Consider the following 5,311-nt stretch of genomic DNA (forward strand, 5'->3'; position numbering starts at 1 on the left):
TACGCTCGAGCTTACGCTCGAGCTTACGCGAATACCATTTCCAAAAAAAGGCATTAATCAATTTTGGTTCTTTCACTATGTTAGATTTTGTATATTAGTTGGGGATTTGTTCACATTTTATTATTGATTCTTGAAATAATATTCAGTCTCTAATTTCTTTGGATGAAGATACTAATCTCTTGTTGGTGTATTGCTCTAGATGAGTAAAGATTTTCGTTCAGTAGTCGACATTTTCAATGCATGATAAGTTCACGTTTACATCATTAATTTGTTATTGTTGCAGGTTGATCATAGTCATGCGAGTTGCCAGCTTGAAGTAAATATGCTCGTCTTAAAATAAAATTTGAGTTTTATATAAATAATATTTAATTTTTTTGGCACTAAAATAATTACGCCTGAATGTTAACACTAATTGTATCGTATTAGAAAGAAACTCTGTTATAAAGGCAACACAAAATTAGGCTGCTCAATTTGTTAATGATTCTTTAAAAGATGTGATGGATAACTTGGTGCCCACTATAGCAATTTGAATTCCTTGAAATTGATAAATATAGTGTATATCCTTTCCTAATCTTGGAATACCAAAATAAATTTAGAGTCGTGTAATATTCTTGACGAATTTCACGACAATGTAACATTAATTCCAGGCAAGTCTTACGATAAAACACATGAGAAATATTAAAAAAACAAGCTTAAATTTTAATGATGTGTGGATTTAAATCCAAAACGAATAATATCACTAGTAGACTTGAGATTGTTACATTTCATTTTACTATTCCGATAATATTGGTAAAGCTAAAGTTCATGAGATTTCTAGTGGCACGTACACCTTGAACTAGATATATGGGTCAAAATTAGATCGAGGACTAAGTCGTGCAGAGTTGGGTGAGGAGAGTGACCTGGAAATCATTAAGTGCGGCATGGTCGTAGTCGATCAGTAACCTCATGTGCCGAGTAGCTCGACAACCAGTCATGGTCGAGGTCGAGCGGTAGAGTTAAGAATAACGGCTAGTTTACATAGAGATCCACAGAGGGAATATTTCATCAAATATCCTCTCTGTTTGTACTTTTAGGGTTCTTAGTGAATATCTCATATAAATAGAAAGAAAGAGGAGGAAAAAGGCATGTACAATTCCATATGATAAGAACATTTGTAAAAGGATAAGCTCTGGGACAAAATACAAAGAATTACTTTTCACTAAGATCCTTTTGGTGAACTATTCTATTGTCTTTTCCTTCATATCCAAGAAAATACATATTATTCAATCATGCCGTGTCATTTATCATTGTCAGAGGAAGGAATTAATCCTTCACCCTCTTCAACATTGGGTGAATCATCCCCTCTATTTAAATTATTGTCATTTGATGCTATCATTATCCACATTTCATTCTGTGTAGTGGTTCACATCATTCGTTATACATCTAGAATTAGTAGCTCTACCTAGGATTGTCCCATTTTGATAAATCATTAATTAGTTTAATCAAGGATTAACTCATTTTTTGGTCAAACGCTAGATAGGTCAAAGTGACTATTTTGATTTTCTTTCAACCTGTAATAAATGTCATGGTTCTTTAGGGTGTGTTTGGTACGAAACAAAATATTTTTCGAAAAAATATTTTTCAATTGTCCTATGTTTGGTTGACTTAAATGTTTTGGAAAACATTTTTCTCATGAACTCATTTTTCTCCAACTGGAGGGAAATGTTTTCCTTGTCAAGAGAAGAGAAACTATTTTCCAGAACTCTTCTTCAATCTTCCCCACCTTCCTATTCCCATCCCACTAACCCCCCCCCAACACCTATCCCACCCCACCCCTACCGCACCCACCCAGCCTCCCCCAACCCTGCCCTGCCCCCCCTAAATAGAAATTTATTAAGAATGCTTTCTTTTCATGTTGTAGATGGAGCAAATTAATATTTTTTTTATTTCAACAAATGAGTATGTTTTTCATGATAAAAAAAAGGTATTTTATTTCATTTCAACAAAAAAAAAAAGTACTTTCTTTTGCATGACGTAGAAAAAGTATATTTTTTTATTTCAACAAAATAATATAGTAAAAAGTATCTTCTTTCATTTCAACAAAAAAGTACTTTGAAAAACTTTTCTTGATGTTGAAAAAGTATTTTCTTTCGTTTCAACAAAATGATGAAGTAAAAAATATCTTCTTTCATTTTAACAAAAAAAGTACTTTCTGTTCACGATGTAGAAAAAGTATTTTCTTTCATTTCACAAAATAATGTAGTAAAATGTATCGTTTTTCATTTCAACAAAAAAAAAATTCTTTTTATGATGTAGAAAACGTATTTTCTTTCATTTCAACAAAATGATGTAGTAAAAATTATTTTCTTTCATTTCAACAAAATGAGTATTTTCTTTTCGCGATGTAAAAAATTATTTTCTTTCATTTCAAAAAAAAGTTACTTTCTTTTATGATGTAGAAAAAGTATTGTCTTTCGTTTCAACAAAATAATGTAGTAAAAAGTATTTTTTTTTTCATTTCAACAAAATGAGTATTTTGTTTTCGTGATGTAGAAAAAGTATTTTCTTTCATTTTAACAAAATGAATAGTACTTTTTTCATGTTGTAGAAAGAGTACTTTCTTTTTCAACCCAAAAAAAATATTTTCTTTTTAGTTATGTAGCACAAATTTCAACGTTGTTTTTGAGTGAAAAAGTAAAGCAACACATTAGTCCCTTTTGGCTTTGTCTGAATTTTTAATAGAATAGTTAAATTCTTGAAGAAAATAGAGTCCTGAAAAAGTTGGGTATATAGGGTTTGGGGGAGGGGGATAAGGAAAGTAGCATAAAAAATTATTTTTCTAAAAATATTTTCTATTCTCTAAACAATTACTAGAAAATATTTTCCCGAAAAGTCTTTCACTCACCAACCAAACATGGAAAAATAAGTGATAAAATCATTCATTTTCCAGGAAAACATACATTTTGTAGGAAATATTTTTCATGGAAACATTTTCCTTCGTACCAAACACACCCTAGATGTTTAACTTAGAAGAAGAGACCTGTTGCTGAACTATGTGTTATGGGAAGATGCAATCTCGAGTAGAAAACTATGTCTGAGCAAATGATGAAGAACCAAATGACTCTTTTAGTTGATTTAAGTGTATTATAACCTTCGGACTTTTGTTTGGGGAGAAATTATACGGCATAACTATTCTGAAGAGAAAATCATATTTATCTCTTGAAATTTGGTAATATCGACATTTCTTCCATTAGTTTTTTTTTTTTTTTTTTTGAGAAGTTCCTTCAAGTATTTCCGGACGCAGAGACTATTAAAGAGAATATTTAGTCGTTTTTAGGATAGAATTAGATGCCACAAAATTTCCTTTCCTTTTACGCCTTCTTGAATCAAATATGGCTTTAAAATTATTAAAAAAAAAAAAACTACACTAGAAAAAGCTCTTTCTCATTATTCTATCTAATTTGTAATGATCTACAATATTTTCACGCTTTCTTATTCTCAAACTGAGCAATTTAAGATTATTTGACATTTAAGGATAGTTAAAGCATTTAATTGCTACGTCTAGCTACTATGGCACTTTACTGTTTTATTATGAATAATAACTTGTATACACTAACCTTTTAAATAAGGGATTTTTTTCTAACTATACTATATATGAAACCTTATTACCAAAAATGTACATAATTTGTTAATTACCCGCCCAGTCCACACTTTAACTACAATTTATATACCAATCCATAATTAGGCAGATTCTGCCATTTAAAACGCGCGAAAAAAAAGGCACAAAATCTGCGTTTGATTCTTTCCACATTAAATTCGAAATTTGAAACGGAAAGAGATCCGATTGCTGCGTAATTCTCTCTTTCACTACAATTCAAAAACAACGCAGAGCTTCAGAAGCTTCAACAACGCAATACAAATTGTAGAATTTAAAATTGTTCTTCCTCGTCCTCAGTACTCAAATTGTCGAACATATATCTGTTCTTCATCTTTTTTCTCTCAACTACACGAAATCATGTCAAAAATCCCAATAATGCTAAAATTGAATGGGAATTGGGATAACTATGGCAGATTTAGAGATTTTGAAGTTGATGCCATTGTGGTAGATGAGAATGCAAGTTTGTGTAGTTCGAAAATGCTTAGAATTTGAGTTTTATGATATTATCTACAAATTTACTACATATATCTACAATTTGACTACAAGTTCTTTATTTGGTGCAGGAAAAAAATATTTTAATATACAATGTCTCCAGATTGTAGATAAATTGTAGGCAAATTGTAGTTTACTTGTAGTTTGTAGTTAATTTGTAGATAAATTGTAGATAAAATATAGATATATTGTAGATACCATATTTTTAATATTGTAAATTTTTTTTCTTTGTGTTTGTTCTGAAAATGTAGGTGAGGGCTTCAACAGATCATATACATACTGTGTTGGATGGTGTGAAGCGGTACATTGTGTGTCTAGAAAACAAGAAATGTAGTTGTGGCTAATTCCAACTTGAAGAACTTCCATGTGTAAATTATTTTCCAGATTGTAGTTATAATGTAGGTTAAATGTAGTTAATTTGTAGTTTTTGTAAACTTTTGTAGACAATTTGCAGATTATTTGTGGATAACACATTTCTACGATTGGAGTATTTATTTCTTATTTTTTGTTGTGTAATTTATATTCAACTGACAGTTATACACAAATATTACATAGAACTTGGAGGTAAACATCTAAAAATTATGATAAAAAGCTACAAAATTTATATAATTTATGCAATCGATTTAATACCTGCTTGGCTTGAAGAAGGATTATCTATACGACGCCACGATATACGTGCAACATGCTTCCTACCCATACTAAAATACAACAATGGACGAACATCGATTAAGAAAGTGTAAACAAAGCCACAAAAAATCAGTGATTTTAAAATCCACTTCTATAAAAATAGAATTATGAAAATGTACTAATATAGGAAATGTTTTGCCTGTAAAAACTAGTTAGTTTAATAAAACTAATTAGAAACGAAAATACTAAAAAAATTACCTACGTGAAAGGAATGGTTGCTTGTGCAACTGCTGATGCCGTTTTCATGGAGAAAAGAAAGTCCTAAGCTAAGATCTGAATTCTAAGTAATAGTATACAGTCCTATAATTATGCCTAATATAAATAAAAGGAAAGAGAAAGTGGGAAATATACGGTCCTGTAATTATGCCTAATATAAATGCCCCCTTAATTATATCACTAATTTGAATTATGGTATAGAAATGGCAATTTGGTATACTAAATGTAATTACTCATACCTTAAACATGTAGGTAAAAGATTCCTATGTGGATAGGAAT

The sequence above is a fragment of the Nicotiana attenuata genome, unplaced genomic scaffold, assembly GCF_001879085.1.
Source record: "Nicotiana attenuata strain UT unplaced genomic scaffold, NIATTr2, whole genome shotgun sequence".
NCBI lineage: Eukaryota > Viridiplantae > Streptophyta > Magnoliopsida > Solanales > Solanaceae > Nicotiana > Nicotiana attenuata.